The 19838-nt window shown below is 35.6% G+C and overlaps 1 pseudogene; it reads right to left on the bottom strand.

The window, feature by feature from the left end:
• Window positions 1-6637: 6637 nt before the first annotated feature.
• Window positions 6638-7272, bottom strand: LOC129499536 (nascent polypeptide-associated complex subunit alpha-like; annotated as a pseudogene).
• Window positions 7273-19838: the final 12566 nt, after the last annotated feature.

The following is a 19838-nucleotide window of genomic DNA, read 5'->3' on the forward strand; positions in this document are numbered from 1 at the left end:
CTCACCCCCAGTTGGTGATGGTAAGACTTTGTAAGTTCAAGATCATATTGACTTTAGGAAGAAACTGTCGTTCCTGCTACTTATCAGGTTTTATCATCAAGAGAATTTAATTTAAACACATTATCTAAGTTAACAATGAAAACATAAATAAGACTCATATTATTTATTTTAATCATTATCATCTGCTATGCACATTAAGTGTGCCATATACAGTTTACCCTTAAACAACATGGGGGTTGGGGAGGCCAGTCCCCCGAGCAGGAGGAAATCTATGTGTAACTTTTGATTATTAATAGTCTACTGTTAACCAGAGGCCTTAGCAATAAAATGAACAGTTGATTAACACATATTTTGTATGTTATTTGTATTATAGACTATATTCTTACAATAAAGTAAGCAAGAGAAAAGAAAATTTTATTAACAAAATCATAAGGAAAATAAAATACATTTATAGTACTCTATTTGTCAAAAATTTGCATATAAGTGGATCCTCACAGTTCAAACTGTGTTGAGAGTCAACTGTGTAATTACACTATTTTTAAGTGTGAAGGATAAGAAATTAGCAGTTATTAATATGTGGCCAACTTAGTGACAAAATAAAGTTTTTGAATTCACAACACAAATTTAAGCCTTTTGTCTGATAATAATGGCTATAATTTTTAAGCCTTTATTAAAGGCAAGGAAATATATGGATACATGATCTCATGTAAATCTCACTAAAATCCTATGAGATACATTATTAGTATTTCCATTTTTTCAGAGGGAGAAACTGATATATTTTTAAAAAATCAAGTAATTTTTTCAAACAGTCTGGCTCATTTTAAAATTCAGTGTATATCATCTTAAGAAATTTCATAATTTGTATCTTTATTGAAAGTTCTAGGTTAAATCTTGGAAAGGAAACACTTCAATATTCTTTTTGTGCTTTGAACTAAAGTTAGGTATTTTTAGCCTAAAACAAAGTTTTAGAAATAATTTTTTTTTTAGAAAAAAATTTTAAGAAATACATGTGACTTGCTTTTTGAAAAGCTTTTGTCAACATCTGACTTTTGAATACAGGTATGTATAAAGCCAAAGGCTTTATAGGTAATATGTCAAAGCCACATGTTGGCCCACAGGTCATTTAGTCCTACACTTACTTTTATCCTGGGCATGTCATTTAACTGCTTTAGTAATGAATTGTTTCATTTTAAAATGTGAATAGTAACATTCACTTCTAGCAATTCCAACAAGACCAATGAATATAAATGAGATATTGGTTAAAGTAATCAATAATTTATTTATTTAAGATGTACTTATTTTATTTTATTTTTAAAAAAGATCTTATATATTTATTTATTCACAAGAGACACAGAAAAGGGAGGCAGGGACACAGGCAGAGGGAGAAGCAGGCTCTGTGTAGGGAGCCTGACGAGGGACTCAATCCCCGGACTCCAGGATTACGCACTGAGCCAAAGGCAGACATTTAACCACTGAGTCACCCAGGCGTCCCTATTTTATTTTATTTTAAAGGAGAAAAAGAAAGAGAGAGTGCAGGGGGAGGAGCAGAAGAAGAGGGAGAGAATCCTCAATCAGACTCCCCACTGAGTGCAAAGCCTGATGCAGGGCTCTGATCCCTGGTCCCTGAGAGCATGACCTGAGCTGAAACTGAGAGTTGGATACTTAACTGACTGAGCCACCCAGGTGCCCCAATCACCAATAATTTGTGAAAGAATGGTTCAAACTAAGTCAATGTATTTATTATCTTTTAGCTATCACATTGAGAAATGTGTGCGAACCTGGAAGTTCTTGAAAAAGGATCTCTTCACAACATCTAGAATTCCCTTGCCACACACGTCAAAGTGGAATAAGGTAAAGATAGAACTAGAATCTTTCCTAGGTTTTTCGATAATTACCCTACACAGGGAAATAGTATTGTCACAAGGTTTTCTGCCTAAATTTCAAAACACCACATGGCTTATTAAAAACGAGATGTTAATTTCATTAGATAAAATATAAAACTGATTTTTTTTTATTGAATCTGTTACAGTTTGGACATTTTAGGAGAAACAAAGCAAAACAAGTAGGGGGAAAGGCAGTTGCATTTTTGGAGACTGTCACAAGAGGGCATTTATGGATTAACTCAGTACATTTTTCTATATTGGAAAACACTGAAAGCATTTCCAACTCCCAAAAGCAAACTAAGAATCATTAATTAGTAAAAATTTAAAGGGAGAAAAAGAAAGTCTCTAAAGTTTTTATTTTATATTAATTCTGCTCTAGGAAGTTTGTTCTTTTTCAGGTGTTTCTGTCAGATGAACAGTAGTATATACTTTCAAGTGTTTGATGTGAGTGACTCATTTCTCCAAAATACTGAGATCTGAAAAACGTTTTATTACCTTAAAAAAATCACACATATTTTGTTTCTAGCATTTGTTTGTATACTATTATGAGACAAATATGTAAAATAAATGTTATTACTACAACTGATAAAAGGTAATTACATTTTAAAACATGATTTTATCTTTTGTGCTGAAAAACAAGCTAATTAATATTCCTAAGTATTTTGAAAACAGGTGCCATTTAGACAATACAAGCATAAATGCCTTAATAAAATAATGAAAAGCTTAGTTTCATTAGGAAATAGGTAGAGTAAATTGCTAGAAAGAGAGTGTGCTAGAGCCCACTTAAGGGGAAAAAATAAACTGAATCAAATGTTAGGATATTTTTACTCATAATACCTTGAGTTCTTTAAGAGCAAGGTCTTTGTCATATTCATCTTTATAATCCCAGCCCAGCACGGTGCTGAGAATACAGTAGGTACTCAATGAATATAACTAAATGAATACATGAAAGCATCCCTGTAATTGAGGATAAATTTAGAAGTGGCAGAGCAAGGGAGAATTTTCAGTGATTATTAATTAAATTAATGACTTTCTTGTTGCATTAATTGATGTCAAACCTTCAAATACAAAGGGAAAACTTCATTCAATCACCTGGGGTTTCCAAATAACTGCAGAGTTGGTGCCATATAAACAAAACATCAGGAGAGCTAATGTGATGATATGTATATAGTCAATTGGCAAGAACAAAGGAGTTGCAGATATTGGAGCAACAATGTATATAATATGATCTAGGAATGCTAGAGCTATAAATCTTTTCATGATCATCTAGTCTAACCCACTAACATCCAATCTATATCATGGAGGATTCAACCTTTGTCCAATTGATCCAATATTTTGTGGTATTTGCTTTTTATTCGTCAAAGATCTGTAATGAGCTCTAAGAGTATGTAATAAGAATTGTATAATCCTTGCTATGGTATGATTTTATACAATTTCAAGAAAAACTAAAGAAATGTGCCATATTAGGGGCACCTAGGTGGTGCAGGAGGTTGTACCATCAACTCTTGGTTTCAGCTCAGGTCCCAATCTCAGTGTCTTGAGATTAAGTCCCCTGCTGGGCTCCATTCTCAGTGGGAAGTCTGCTTGAGATTCTCTCCCCCTCTCCTTCTGATTCTCCTGCTCTCATGCACTTTCTTTCTTAAATAAATACATACATCTTAAAAAACAGAAAGAAATGTGGCATTTTAGATAACCTGTAGTCTTATTACAAATAAACATACAATTTCCTTTAGGCATTTTATCATAATTAGAACAAATTTCAGATTTGTTTTCTTATTTCTGCCATAGCACAAGATTTCAGAAGCCATTTTCATTACTCCATACTCAGGGAGGATAGTGAGACATGGGGAAACAGTCTGTTTATTTGAATTAAATAGTTCTGAATTTAGAACTCAACTCTAATACTGAGTAGGAATTTTTTTTTTCTATATCTGTTTTTCATCTCTAATATTGGGATAATATTGCCTACCTTAGTGGATTATAGGTTTTTACTGTTGTAGGTATTATATTTTCATATTGTAGGTAGTGTATTTTAATATATGTAAATTGCCTGATACGTAGAAGATAGTCCATATAATATCAGACTTTATAATTAGAGAACCATAGATTTTAGGGCTTTTATTGAGGAATTTGAGATATTGGCAGAAATGATCACAAAATTTTCATGTACTTCTTCGTATTTCTCAGACACGTTGGTGCTTAGTTTGGACCATGAGAGCAGTTCTGATCAACTGGCTTTCGTGGGAATAATGTATGTCACTTTTTGGCTGAGATCGGTAAATGCTATACATCCCCTTCATCAATATCTTTCCCTACCAGAGTACCCCATGAAACCTGGTCCTGAGATGGTGATGTCTCAATATCCCAAGGTCTCCATCATTTGAATTATTGAGCGACTAAATGGAGCAGATTCCTTGCAGGCCAGTGTGGACATGTGTAGGATCTAACATTTGTTATGTTAGGCCACCATTTAGGAACTACATTATCACTGCAGCATAATTAATAATCTGATCTAACCCAAACACTTCATTTTATTAACAAGGAAACTAAAATCCAAAGAGTCAGTTTGTGTAACAGCCAAAACTAGAATGCAAATATTAAATGAATATAGAGGTATTGGATCATTTTCAAGTGTTTTATGAGTCACAGAATACTTCTTCAGTTCCTCAATATAAATATACCTAATATATGTTCCTAAATTCCTACAGTGAAACTGACATCTCAAGTTACTTTTTTAAATCATTTTTCCCCCTTCCTTCCATCTATGTTCAATATAAAGTTCCCCAATCAGGCTGGATAGTCTTCTGGAAAAGACCTTCTTGTTTATCTATTCTTGCCTTCACTTAAATTCAAATAACATTATGTTTTTGTTTTAAACTATGGGCCAGATATCAAATCCTATTCATTAAGAAAATATTTGAAACCAGAAGTCCTTTTCTTGAGACTTTTCTCTGACTAGCAGTTGGTTAACCTTAAAAAAAAATATATGAATTTAAAGTACTTTAAGTTCTAAATTGAACTAATCAGGTACTGTATTCTATAAAGGACATTTTTTTATGCCACTTGCTTGCCCTTAATAAAACTTTATATTGTGCTGAAATTTCTGGTTATAATTTGAATTTGTTTTTCCAATGTTTGGCTACTTCTTGAAAGTATTGACTTATTTTTGTAATTGATGATAAGTGAGATTAATTTAAATCTATATTTGACACATTCATTTACTTAATCCTCAAAACTTTTTATTTTTATGCCTAATAATATGAAGATTAAAAGCAGTCTTCTGAGTATTTTATGGAAGTGGGAATGATTGCTAAGAATGAAAGTGTAGACAGAGAAAATGACTTTTCAGGATACATATACTGAAGAACAAAAAAGAGGGGTGCCCGGTGGCTCAGTCTGTTAAGTGGCCAATTCTTGATTTTAGCTCAGGTTATGATCTCAGGGTCCTAGGATCGACCCCCACACTGGGCTCTGTTCTCAGCAGGGAGTTAGCTTGGAGATTCTCTCTTTTTCTTTCCCTCTCTAATATAAACAAATAAATCTTTTAAAAAAAGAACAAAGAAGAGGGAAGAGGAATCCATGAAAAAGAAAGATTAGGCACAGTCATGTAAATAGAAGTATAGGCAATAAAATAAATGTTTAAGAATCATACGATAGAGTTAAAGAAAGAGATAGCAGGCATCACCTGGCTCTGAGATATAAGGATTATAACTGAGGAAAGTCATCTGGCTTTGATATTAAAAGATATCTTTGTTGGTTTTTGAACATATTGATTCTTAAACTTCCCTTTCTCTTTGTAACATAAAATATATACCCACTCCCATCAGCAGCAATGCATTGTCAGGGCTGAAAAATATCAAAAGCAGTATCTTGAATCAGAATATCATAGTAGGACATGGGTACCTTTAGATATTTCAAGTTATGCAGATCCAGTGCCTGAAGAAGTCAAGTAACTCCTCCACCGAAATGAGAACCACTGTTCCAAAGTAGTTTTTCAAACTCTTTGAGTTTTTTCAAACTCTTGTTTTTCTGGGCAGTCCTGGAATTCATAGATATAGCCTTGAGGTCTCTGAGTTGACTATGAAAGAAATTTAAATTCTGTGATTTCATTTTAGTTGAAAATCTAAAAAATATTATAAACGTAAATCCCATTATTGAATATGCACTTGCTACATGGCCAGTGCTTGTATTTGCCTCTAAATGTAGATGTTTTTAGGAAATGAAGGACAAATGCCTCTCCATTAGTATATGCTGTACTGATGATGGTTTCACAGTCCTAATGGAGAAGTGTCGGGGAGAGTTATGGTATGACATGAACTTGAAACTTACTATATAGGGACCTGAGCTCAAAGGAAGCAGGGCTGTAATAGGACATCTCATATTCCCTTTATGAGCTGTATTGTGTGGATTCCATCTGTGTCCACATCAATCATTAACAGTAATACTAAATCTATATACCTTAATGAAGAAAATTTCTGTTTCTTCTTGTGGCACTAATTGGATTACATAGGCATTTAACATAGACTACAACAATATAGTGGAACTAAATTTATCTTTAAACAAAGAAGATGAATTTAGAGAGTTCTTGGGACATCTAATTAAAATTGACATTTTTTCCCAACAAGAAGCCATAACTTTATTATTGATAGAAACACTACAAATTTCAAACCAAGCTGCAGTTATTCTTTTGAAACACCAAAAAAAAAAAAAAAAAAAAAGAAAGAAGGAAAGAAAGAGTCCTCGTTTTCACATGGTTACATTGTTAATTCCATAATAGCACTTAGAATATCATTACTTTTGTTCTTTAGGGCTCGGACTGCCTTTGCTCTTGACACATTTGCTTGTGACATGACCAAGTCTATGTCCGTAACCTCTACACCCATTTCATCAACCCCTTGGAGTCTGTGTGTTTTCTTGAATGTTTGAGACGGCTTCACCTTGAACTTTGAATTTCTCAGTAGCTGCTAGTTGTGCTTGCTGAGATAAGTCCTCAATCTTGGCTTCCCCCAAAACTGTAGGTATCTGAAGCTGGGCTCTTGTAGATATCTGGTTTTGTGATGACAAACAGGATATTCTTAGATTTCTGGATAGTGACTCTTGTAACCCCTGTAACCTGTCAAAGACCCAGTTTGGACATAGCCTTCTATGCCTTCCTTTCACTCTGGCTCTTTTTTGCTTTACTGACTGGTTCTTCATCGATTTCAGCTGCTGCTGCCAGCTGGGCTTGTGTGATTGCTTGTGTGGAATCCTGTTCCTCAAGCCCTGGTACTGATTCTTCACTGTCAGATTCTGTTCCAGACCCTGTTTCAGCCTGGGGCTGTGGCAACTCCTGCTCTGTAGCAGGGACAGTTTCTGTGGCTTCACCAGGCATTTTGTGCAGGGAACGCGGAACCAAAATGGTGGCAGAAAGAGAGCTAAAACTGACATTTTAAGATTGCTCCTCAAAGAGTTTAGGCTTAAATATAAGGTCTGATTATCATTATTATTCACATATTTTATAAAACTGGGTTATTTAACTAGGCCTAAATGTTATTGATACAAAAATAGAGAAGCAGATTACATATAGAAGTATATATTATGCTACGTTATATTGATCAGTAAATGCAACTAAGTATTTTCTGAAATATATTATTTAACCTATTATATTTGTTTTTTTTAAGATTTTATTTATTTATTCATGAGAAACACAGAGAGAGAGAATGAGAGGCAGAGACACAGGCAGAGGGAGAAGCAGGCTCTATACAAGGAGCCTGATGTGGGACTCGATCCTGGGACTCTGGATCATGCCCTGAGCTAAAGGCAGACACTCAATTGCTAAGCACCCAGGGATCCCTAATCTATTATATTTGTACTATTAATTTATAATTTATTGGTTTTCCAGTTTACATGAACTTTCATGGTTACATCATTATAATTGATAACATTTATACAGAGTTTAAGTTAAATTTATATTTATGCATATTTAAGTAACAAATAATTTAACACTGTCAATAGGTTAAAAAAGAATTCTGTTTCAAAAAGTAAATATCTCAAATATAAGAAAAGCTGTTCTAAAGTTTATTTCATAAAGTAGTGTCGGTGAAAGCTAGATTCCTTTCATCTCAGGAAAGTCTAGGGTGAGAAACTAGTGGTTGTAGTGATATAAAACATCTATTAGAGAAATGTGGTGGAAGAAAAAAAAGAAAAATAGGGCAGGTGCTAGAGAAATCAGCTGAATTAGGCAGGCTGGGTCAAGATAGGAAGACCTAGGCATGATGCGAAGCCAGTGTGGTTAGAAAGCCATGGAAGGAGAGGCCAGAGAAAGCAGATTATGGTAGAACAAGATCTGTTCTGACACTTGCCCTATGGAAACACACTGATAACAAATGGCAACTTGCCACATGGCGTCAACCCATGAAGCAGCACTATATAAAAATCTGAGACACCGTCCCCACTGCCCGTCTCCATTTTCTGCCAGAGGTCTCTTATTGGTAGGGATCACCAACCTAGACTGGTGAGAAGAGTCACTGAGGGCAACTGTTAAAATTCCCTGATTCCATATCAACATTTTGATCAAAATCTTCATGAGGATGATAGAGTAGGCAGTTAGTTAGACACCAGCCGAGGCAGGGTGGTGATAAATAAGTGATGTATCAGAAGCTGGAGGGCACAACATCCTGATTTTGTGGCTTTTAACATCCTGGCCATATGGCTTTCAAGACCAGGGGCTGACAGACCAAGCACTACAGGTGCAGAACATGTGCTCTCCTCTTCAACCTCTGCCCCCTAGAGTAACCTGTAGCCTCATTATAATAAATTTACATTATGATTTTGACATGCCCTGCCTTCCCCCACCACGATGGCCGTGACAGTTTCAGCAAGTACTTTGTAGAGCCAAAAACTCTCCCTCCCAGCTGGTAGAAGGAATCCTTCAGATGATTGGAAACATCCTCAGTCAGAGGCTTCCCTAGCTATGACCCATAACCTATGCAAATATAGAAAATCCTGGTGCAGTTGCCACCTCCGGGCCTACATACTCCTCCTTCTTGAGAGGGTATTCTCCTTAATCAACTGCTTTGTGTTTGTTACCCTCCCTCTGGTTTTCTTTACTTGTGGGGAATCCAAGAACTGAAACCTCCATTCACACAAGGCAGACTCTCCTACAGGTAACAAGACTAGTCGGGGAAGCCTGTGTTTTTTTAATAGATTTCCAAGGTGTTATGATCCTCTGCTACTTTTTGTGGCATGATTGGATATAATGTTTCTTAAAATGTGGTTCATGGACCAGCGATACTTATTAATTCTCAGGCTTCAAGTCAGACCACTGAAAATCCCCAGAGGTGGACCCTATGAATTCCTGTTTTCACAAGCTAGCCAGATGATTTTGAAGCACACTGACCTTTGAGAACCACTCAATTAATGGGAAGTCAGTTGAAACTGGATATCTTAAAGTGGAGGCCCAGGCATGGATGTCTTTTAAAAGGTTTTCCTAGGTGGTATTAATATGCACTTCTTTCTTATCCCCACCTCCCCACCTAGATCATCCTCTCCTATTTACCATATACATGTTCTCATTATCAATGATTATTTGTTGACTGAATCAATTATTTAATACATTAGTCCTAAATAGTATATTTCCTATAACAGATGTAAGGAATAATGTCTACATGTAGAACCCATGCTTATTTTTCTACATGTTCCTGCTCAAATTTCATCTTTGTTATTCCAGGAAAGACTGGACTACAAGTTGGTGAGAATGATATTGTAGACAGGAGTAACTTTGAGTCTGCTGTAATTTATGTAAAAAGTCAAAATTTGGTTGTTTATTATTACCAACAAATTACTTGAGGCACACTTCACAATTAATCAAGGCACACCACAATTTTGAGCTATTTGAAGATTGAGAAGAACAAATTAATATATATGGAAACTGGTCAAGTTTTTGACTCCAGCTTAGAGTCCTTTAATCTGAGAGACAGAGAAGAGAGTGGGTTTTGGCCTGCCTTAGGTCTGCTTTCTTTGTCTAATCACAGTAGGCCCCAGAGAGGCTGACGGTTTTCTTCATTACCCTAATTCCCGTAGTCAGTTTCATTTAAAATTAGCCACTCCCCTCACTTCTTGAAATGTAGTAGGAAGGTTTGGAAAAAAGTCATGCAAAGGCAAGAACTCTCAGTGTTTTAGGTATATAAACTAGTTTAGCATAGAACTAGAATTAGTTGGTACAAAATATTTGTCTACTGGGTCTTACATTAGCTATTGTCAGGATTATCAGATCTGAGATACTCATTTTACACGAAAAGAAACTGAGGTCAAGAAAGTTTGTCCCCGCCCTTCCTCTCTACTGTGCCACTCTCTTCTAGACTTGAGTTAGCTCAGAGAAAGTGTGGGTGAAGTTGTGTGGGCTGATCTCATTTCTCTTTGTGAGTCATCTCCTGGAACTATAACTCATTCTCCAGAGCCTTGGAACGCTGAACTCTTGACTTTTTATTAGAAGACAAGAGGAACACTTACCACTGAGAAAAAGAAAAATCCTGAATTGAGTGAAAAAAAAGGAAAGTATTGGGATCATTGGATAAATAAAAGGAAGAGAATAAAAGCAGAGAGAGAAATGAACATAAATTCCGGGTCGCTTGATAAAAGGATGTTATTTTTAGGTAATACATCAAGTGTTACTTCCAATTTATATAGAACTGTTTATAAGAGAAGCTATCATATCATACACTGTCATAAGCTTCTCAGAGAGGCCTTGAGAAATGAGCGTAGGCATTGGACAGGTTGATGGGAATAGAAGTCCAAAAAAAGGGAAGATAATTTATTCATCCATTTACCAATTCCCTTATTCCTTGTTCATTTATTTACTCACACATTAATTCACTGAACAAATATTTAAAGAGAGCCTGTGCAGACACAATCTCTGCTTTCTTGGAGCTTTTACAGAGTAATAATACTGAGAGACATGCTATAATACAGGTTATGTTGAAAACTTTAAGAACTGTAGTTTACTGTAGCTACAGGAAAAGATTCACAAGGCAACATTGGGAAATGAAGCTGGAGACAGGGAGAAACACAGTCAGAGACATGGAGACAAAGAGAGCATTTCAGGAAGATTATTCAAGCTATGATGTAGAGGAACTGGAGGTAGCAAATTTGCAGGCATGGCTCCCACTTAAACAGCTCTTTTATAGTCAAAATCAGAATGGAGAAAGACTACCGTAATGAAATCAGATTAAATGGGGTGGTTGATGCAAATGTAAAGGTTGATAAGTAATGTAACTTGGAATCTTTTTTGCCATTTTGTTCTAGATGTGACTCTTACATTCAGAAAAATCTCTCTTTTTTAAAAAAAAGTAGGCTCCACACTCAGTGTGGAGCCCAATGAGGGACTTAAACTCATGACCCTGGGATCAGGACCTGAGTTGAAATCAAGAATTGGATGCTAGGGATGCCTGGATAGCTCAGTGGTTGAGCATCTGCCTTTGGCTCAGGGCATGATCTCGGAGTTCTGAGATCGATTCCCACATCGGGCTCCCTGCATGGAGCCTGCTTCTCCCTCTACCTGTGTCTCTGCCTCTCTCTCTCTCTGTGTGTCTCTTATGAATAAATAAATGAAATCTTAAAAAAAAAGAGTTGGATGCTTAACCCCTGAGCCAACAAGGCACCACTCCATTTTTTTTAAAATACTTTATTTATTTATTAGAGACAGAGAGAGATTGAGGCAGAGACACAGGCAGGAGAAGCAGGCTCCATGCCGGGAGCCCGACGCGGGACTCGATTCTGGGTCTCCAGGATCACACCCTGGGCTGAAGGTAGTACTAAACCGCTGAGCCACCCGGGCTGCCCTCCATTTTGTTTCTTAAATTAATTAATCAACATTTGTTTTCATATATGAGATTTAATCAATTAATATTATTCTGGATAATTGAAATTTTCATTCCTTTCATCTTATGTTCTCGTGATCTGTTTTGTTACAACTGTATGATGATTCTTTGCTACCCTTTCAGTATCACTTTCTACTTTCCTCTTGTCCCATTCTGCTTTTGCCCAATTGATAGCAATGGCTTCTGAGTTCTTTGTTGTACTGTGCAATCTATTTTTCTAGTAGTTACCTTTATTTTTTTTTAAAGATTTTATTTATTTATTTGAGAGAGAGAGAGAGAGTAGGAGCACAGAAGGAAAAGGAGAAGCAGACTCTCTGCTGAGCAGAGAACCTAACATGGGGCTCGATCCCAGGATCCTGAGATCATGACCTGAGCCAAAGATGCTTAACCGACTGAGCCACTCAAGTGCCCCCTCCTTTTTTTTTTTTTTTTTAAGATTTGCCTTCATTTTTAACAAATACATTTTAGCCCTTGTTATCTATGTATCTATCTATCTTATCTGTGTGTGGATAGAATTAAACTAAATGAAGGATATAATAACATTAATGTTCATCTTACAAACAATCTAGCAGTAGAATATTCATAATTCCTTAGAAATAGAGAGTAGATAAATACCCATAATCATAGTGGAAAATTTTAGAATATTATCTTAGTATTTAACAGGTGAACTAGATGAAATATGGTAAATATTATAAAAATGATAAAAATATTTGATTAACACAAATTAAAAAAATCTCAATTATACCCCTCAATAAACACACACCCAGAGAAAAAGACAAAAAGAGAGAGAGAGCAAGGGGAGGAAGGCAGGATATGTGTTCTCTGTAGGATACAGATGTTTTATTTTCACAAAACATTTGTGAGAAGAAGAGAAACTTTCACTCAAAAGGTTACAAACGAAGTTAAATTATACTTCATAACGTACCTTTTACAGAATATTTGCTATACATAAATAAAACAGGAAACTAAGGATAAAAAGATACAAAATAATTAGGTATTTGAGAAAAAAGCTATCCCAAATAGCGCAGGTACTAAACGGCCCATCATAATTAAATTAAATGATTTGCAATTGAATAAAATAGACATGAATATATCAAAACTCATGACCATGATGCAGGCTGTGTTTAAGATCTGGGCCTTGTGTGGTTTATTATTAAATAAGCATTAAAAAAATAGAAACAGATGAAAAGAACAAAATAAAAGGCGTATCAGTGTAAAGACAAATCAATTCTAGAGACCTGCTCTTCATCATTGCACCCAAGGTTAGCAATAGTGTGTGGTTCACTTATAAATTTACCAGAAGGGTTGTTAAGTGTTTTTACCACAATAAAGAAAAATGACTGAACAGTAAAATAGGAAAAAAAATGAGAAATGATGAGTAAAACCAAGTTTTCACCTGAAACTCTTGACTAAAATGTATAAATCCCTGACATGAAAGAGAGAACAAGAAAATTTACAATATTTTATATTTAAAACTTATATTATTATTATAAATATATTACCAGTATTATACAAAAATATTTATAAATACATGGCAATAAATTAGAGCAGAAGCCTAACTGGAGGGCAGCCCAGGTGGCTCAGCAGTTTAGCGCCGCCTTCAGCCCAGGGCGTGATCCTGGAGTCTTGGGATGGAGTCCCGCGTGGGGCTCCCTGCATGGAGCCTGCTTCTCCCTCTGCCTGTGTCTCTGCCTGTGTCTCTGCCTCTCTCTCTCTGTCTCTCTCATGAATAAATAAATAAAATCTTAAAAAAAAGAAGACTAACTGGAAGAAATTTAATTTTTTTAATTTTTATTTATTTATGATAGTCACACAGAGAGAAAGGCAGAAGCAGGCTCCATGCACCGGGAGCCCGACGTGGGAGTCGATCCCGGGTCTCCAGGATCGCGCCCTGGGCCAAAGGTAAGCGCTAAACTGCTGCGCCACCCAGGGATCTCTAACTGGAAGAAATTTAAAATGTAGTCAATGTTCAGCCAGTAGATAAAGCTGTGGGCCAAAATAATTTTATATGTACCTTATATTTAACTTCCAAGGAACCGGTACATCTCTGTTGTTTAAACTATCTCTGAGAATAGAAAAGATAAAGATCTTCCCAATACATTTTTGAAAAAGATACCACTAATAGTAAAATGTCATACATTTACTTTCATACGAAACTCTATAGACTAATCCCATTTGCTCGTGTAGAATTAATAATGTAAGCTATACAATTGTATTCTGTACTATTTTACAAATTATTTATTTTATTGGTAATACATAATGACAAAATAAGGTTGATTCCAGGGATACCTAGGTGGCTCAGTCAGTTAGTTGTCTGCCTTTGGCTCAGGTCATGGTCCTGGGTTCCTGGGATGTTTTCCCACATTGGGCTTCTTGCTCAGTGGGGAGTCTGCTTCTCCCTCTCCCTCTGTCCCTTTCCCCACTCATACTCTCTCTCTGGCTGGCTCTAGCTGTCTCTAAGATAAATAAATAAAACCTTAAAAACATAAGGTTGATGCCAGGACTCCAAGGATTGCTAAATTCTAGGAAATAAATCAACATAGAGGAATAATTTATAGTGGTTATATGAGTGTGGGCTCTGCATCTAAACTGCTAGGTGTAAATCCTGCTTATTTCACTCAAATCTGTTTGATATCTTTATGTATCAGCTTCCTGATTTTGAAGTTGGGGATAATGATATGACTTACCTCAGTGGATTCATCAATATAAAATGTTTGATTATGCCTGGCTGATAGTGAGAACTTCATAAGCATTAGCTGGTAGTAGTAGTAGTAGTAGTAGTAGTAGTAGTAGTAGTAGTAGTAAAATGATGGCAAAAAAAAAAACCTTCATAGAATTATATAAAATGATCACTGAAACTATGTGACAAAATTCAGTCATTTCTGACAAATTCCTTATAGGCAAAATGGGAATCATAGGTATACCCTAAATGTTATAAAATATTTATCAGATACACCAAACTTCTGAAATCAGATTAAATGGTAAAACATGGAATACTTTTGTTTTTAAGTCTTTATCAAGATATTCACTATTATTTACCATTCCTGGGGTTTCAGCTAATGGAATAACATCAGCTGCCCTCAAAAAGTGAAATAATTTATCAAGAGAAAATGAAGCATAGTAATTTTTAGTTGATATAAAAGATGGAATATAGTTATAATGTGTGTAGACTCTACAAAAGACAGTTTTTAAAGTTGAAGGATATAAAATACAGAAAATACAATAGCTTTCTTATTCATAGCAATGAAAACTAGTTAGAAAATAAAATGCAAGCAAAGATTCTAATCATCTTTGCATCAAAAACTATAAAAGGTATAGGAATAAATTTTGTAGGAATGATATATATTTCAATGTATACATCTACATAATAGGTATGTGTGTGACTTGAAAACTTTACTGAAAGACATATAGTTTGGTCTAAATAAATGTACAGGTATGTAGGATTTCAAATTGATAGGGAAAGTAAGGCTTTTTCAATAAATATCTGGGGAAGAATTAGCAACCATTTGGAAGAAAATGAATGTAGATCCCTGCCTCACTGCATATTTAAATAAAAATTCATGATGGATTAAATGTGTAAATATACTTGTGTATAGTATTTGGAATAAATATAACATTTTTCAGAGGATTGAAGGGAGATTTAAATGTTTTTCAAGATGGAGTTTTGCGGGATCCCTGGGTGGCGCAGCAGTTTAGCGCCTGCCTTTGGGCCAGGGCGCGATCCTGGAGACCCGGGATCGAATCCCACGTCGGGCTCCCGGTGCATGGAGCCTGCTTCTCCCTCTGCCTGTGTCTCTGTCTCTCTCTCTCTCTGTGACTATCATAAATAAATAAAAATTAAAAAAACATGGAATTTTGCAAATTTATAGGAAGGAAGAGAAAATAAAGAAACTTTGGAATATAGGCATGTAAGAGAGTAGGAAGAGCAGGAAAGTCCCTGAGGAGATAGAAGGGAAAGTGACACAATGCTCTAGTGGAGATGGTCACACCAAAGAAACCAGAGCTCTCCATCTGCAGATGGAGTGCTGAGCTACTGCATCTGTACTTATGTTTCAGATTGTCAAGAAGACAAAAAAAGAGCTGAGTATGTAGTTTTCTTTATGGCAACTAGAGATGGTGGATGAAAAATTAGTGGGGAGAATTTTTCCTAAAAGCCACTTGAGAAATGCCCTTTATCTGCAGGAGAAGTGAGAGAAATCTGAAAATTTGGACCATCAACACAGGGACACCTGGCTTTCAATGGCCTAAGGCTAACAACACTTGCATCTGAAGATGCATGTGTTTCCAGAAAGTGGCTAACTCAATGTAATTATAATGTCTCTGCTCCTCTCCTGATGAACTTTCTTGAGATTTTTCTGGTCATTTTTGAACCATATTCTTTTTTTTTAAGATTTTATTTATTTAATCATGAGAGACACAGAGTGAGGCAGACATAGGCTGAGGGAGAATCAGACTCCCTGTGTGAAGCCCCAGGGGGGACTAGATCCCAGGACCTCAGGATCACGACCTGAGCCAAAGGCAGATGCTCAATCACTGAGCCACCCAGATGGCCCAAAACATATTCTTATTTCTCTTCTGTAGTCCCAGTATTGATGGACTGAGGAAAACTTGCCAGGCCAGAAGTTACTTTGGAAGAGAATGATTCTTGTTCCCCAAATATTTTAGGAGCCTCCTGTGGAGATGGGAACATAGGGGCAAAACTACCTTAGCACTAATGAGGTTAGATAAAACTTGTGACAAACTGAGTATTAATTTGAAATTTGCTTTCTATAATTTATAGCACAAATTCTTCTTTTTCTTCTTTTCTTCACAAAAAGATGGCCAGCTGACTTCTTTTGGGACAAAATAGCTGGAAGAAAAATAGGAGCTGTTAAGCTAAAACCTGCTATGCTAAGTTGTAAACTACAGCAAATTTTCATGGTTGAGTGGAAAAAAGTCCTGAAAGACCAGGCTTATAATGGAAGTGCTGACAAAACCAGCTCTAGCAGCACAAACGCAGGACTATTACCAAGCCCTTAGGGTGGACTAGTTGATATCATTTGCACTTTAAGCAGTTTAGGTGTTAAATTGCATGCAATTGCACAGTGTGATAAAACACCCTTCAAAGATATGAAATAATCCCTCTTTTTTCCTGCACTATTTTCTTACAGGAAGTCTTAACTCATAAATGGTAGTATTGGGTAATTTGTTTCTAGTAAAATGCAGTGTAATCCATTTAGTTACAATGCTTATCCCGTTCCAGTGGCAAAATGTAACAGGTGTAGGGTATTTTCAATAGAGAGTGAGCCTAATTTCACAGATATGAGTTTAGATTGAGATTTCCCTTCTTATTATTCTTTTACTGATTTTTAATGGCAGTTTAAAACCGTTTGACCAAGAGAAAACAAGAGAGTGGCCAGAAGTGCATTTTTTTTTTACTGTGAAAATTTTAATGTAACTGCTCCTCTATCATCTCTTCTAAGATTGAGAACACAATGAAAATAATCTGTTCCATTCTAGGATTTATCTGGTTTGCTTGCTCAATTTTGTTCACTAATGTCATTTTGTTTTAATTCAGTGAGCAATAGCTGCCATAGGATGATTAACCTGCAGCTGGGCTGGTGATACAGAGAAAAGTAAAATCATTTTAAGTTTTTGGTAAAGGTTTCTTAAAAGTGATATGCTTTGGAGGAGGATTTTCTCCATCACTTTGTGGAGACTGTCAATCTTGAATTGGTCAAATAAACACACATTATGCCAGGCACTAACTCTTAATAGAAATGCTGGTTAGAGGAGTTTAAAATGTATCTTAGAGCACATTTTGAAATAAAATCTTAGTATTATTTGATTATCCTTGTTAGAAAAGATTGAGAAATAATCCTTCAGAGAACTAAGAAAAGAGGAATTATAAGAACCAATGAAAATGGTTGACCAGAAAGATGGAAATACACTGTATTTTCCATAAGTGAGGTTACTTGTTAATCAATTGGATTAACTTTTTTGGGGGGTATAAGTGGGGAGATTTAAAAACTGTTTATTATAACATATCAACACAGTGAAGTCCAGATAATGCCTAATGGCTAACAAAGGCTATATACCTCTCTAGAAATCCTATATACAAAGTTCTTCTGATGAAATAAAGCTGAGAGTTGTACCTGAATATAGCCATCCATCCATTCATCTATCTTTCCATCCATCCATCCATCCATCCATCCATCATTCTATGTATCCATAAAATATATATTCTATTATTCTATTGTTATTCTATATTATTCTATTTTTCTAGCCATCGGTAGGAAGATCTGCTGTACTAAGGATGGAGCAATGAATAAAATTTGATCTTTATCCTCAAGGAATTTATGGAACAACGAGTAAGACATTCAATAATAGCAAATGCATTGATAGCACAACTAAAACACAAACTTGTAAAAGTAGGCTATATAACAGGCAAATGCTGGTTTTATGAATGGGTTCAAAGTGAATAAGATGTGATTGTTTACATGTATCACTTTCCAGATAGCAGTGTGAACTGCAGGAACTCAGAAATAACAACTCTCTCAACTCAGTGGGCTATCTTAAGGAACCACAGGGAATCAGAACAATTGCTACTGCTGATTGAACCACAAATGTATGGACATGGCAAAAATATTGCAACAAAATTTTCAAAATTTTAAAGAGATATTTTTGTATTGCTGAAGCTATTATAGTGAACTTAAGCCAAGAAACATGTCTGAAGGGGCAAGGTGGCTTTTTGGTTAAGTGTCTAACTCTTGATTTCGGCCCATGTGGTGATCTCAGGGTTGTGCGATTGAGTCCCACCTGGGGCTCTACATGCAGTTTGGAGTCTGCTTATCCCTCTCCCCCTGCTCCTCTGCTTGCTTCCCCACTCTCCGAAATACATAAAAATAAAATAAATATGTCTGGTGAATGTGGTAGTCTTTTAAATGATATTTTCTAGTTAATTCATCTATGCAGTGAAATGGCCTCAGATGAAGTTACCCTGGCAGTTGCTTGTACATTTGGATTTTTTTCACTTACGCATAATTATGTTGGTTGACTGCTGAACAAGGGATCTGTGCCTGTTTTCCTTGATGAGGCTGGGAATATTCTTCAGCTCAATAGTTGGACCCTCATGAAGTTTGGAATATCCTTCTGGTAACCACTCTTAAATGTATGCTTGTGTCCCTCCAGTTTCATTCTATTTATTTACACACACACACACACATACACACACACACACACACACACACATAGGCATAGGTTTTTTTCTTTCAATGCAAACTGGATCATTGTCCTGTAATTTATTTCTAAACATAAAATTTCAGGAGGATCTAGGCCATCAATTGCTATATCAATGTATTTTGAAAGATACCTAATTGACCTCAAGTGATTTTGAGAGATATTGTAATTGACTTCAAGTGATTTTGTTTATAGCCCTTGACATTGATGCTTGAAAGCAACTGACAGGGAATCTCAAGAAAGCCATGATTTTAGTGTATGGGTGGGTTTGCCCAGAAGAGAAAGTACTCAGCAGATGGGTAGAAGGTAGTATTTTAAGTATTTTTTCCAGTTGAGATCTTTCCTACCTCTTTAAATATTAGCTATATTTATGATTATTAATAGGTTTTTATAGCTTCAGACTTGTGGTAAATAAGGTTAACAACTTTTGAAATAGAAAATTTTTACAAGATATGTTTAGTCATGTTTCTCCTTTCATTTTGCCTGGTACTCTTTCAATCTGAATAATTGAGTCTTTAGAGAAATTCCTTTTTTTATTTGATTTTTCCTTCGGTTTCATTTTTCTATATATATATATATATATATGTATAAACACACACACACACACATATATATAAAATCTCCACACATATGCATATATATATATATACATACATACATATATACATATATAATCTGTAGCTATAAGATATATTATGCATCCTATCTTCTGGTGCTATCCTTCTTCCCCCTCATTATCTTTATCACTTCATTCTGTTGTAAGAATATATATAGCTGATATTTGGTTTTATTTACTACCTCTGCAGCAGTTTAAAATCAGTATATTTTTCCTTGAGTTTTAGAATTTCATCATTTCTGAAGCGAAGGGAATAATAACATA

Source organism: Nyctereutes procyonoides, unplaced genomic scaffold (genome assembly GCF_905146905.1).
Source record: "Nyctereutes procyonoides isolate TBG_1078 unplaced genomic scaffold, NYPRO_anot_genome, whole genome shotgun sequence".
Classification (NCBI taxonomy): Eukaryota; Metazoa; Chordata; class Mammalia; order Carnivora; family Canidae; genus Nyctereutes; species Nyctereutes procyonoides.